The following is a 305-nucleotide window of genomic DNA, read 5'->3' on the forward strand; positions in this document are numbered from 1 at the left end:
TTCCAGAACTACAACAACTAAACGCAAACTCTCGTGTGGTTTCTTGACGACGCTGAAAATGCTACTACTGATCGGAGAACCGAGACACACGAAACCATACAGGGTTGCATACCAACAATGAGTAGCACCAGAGGCACCAGAGTTGATAGGATCAATATTTGGCTTCGTAGAGATACTCGCCGAGTTCACAAACTCCACCACTAAGCCTTGCTAAGAGTTTTGCTGAGCCAGTCGAGACCTTCATAGAGGCCATCACCAGTGGTAGCACATGTTGATTGAATATACCAATTACGATGACGAAGTTG

Source organism: Perkinsus marinus (assembly GCF_000006405.1).
Source record: "Perkinsus marinus ATCC 50983 genomic scaffold scf_1104296931330, whole genome shotgun sequence".
In the NCBI taxonomy this organism is placed as follows: Eukaryota; Perkinsozoa; order Perkinsida; family Perkinsidae; genus Perkinsus; species Perkinsus marinus.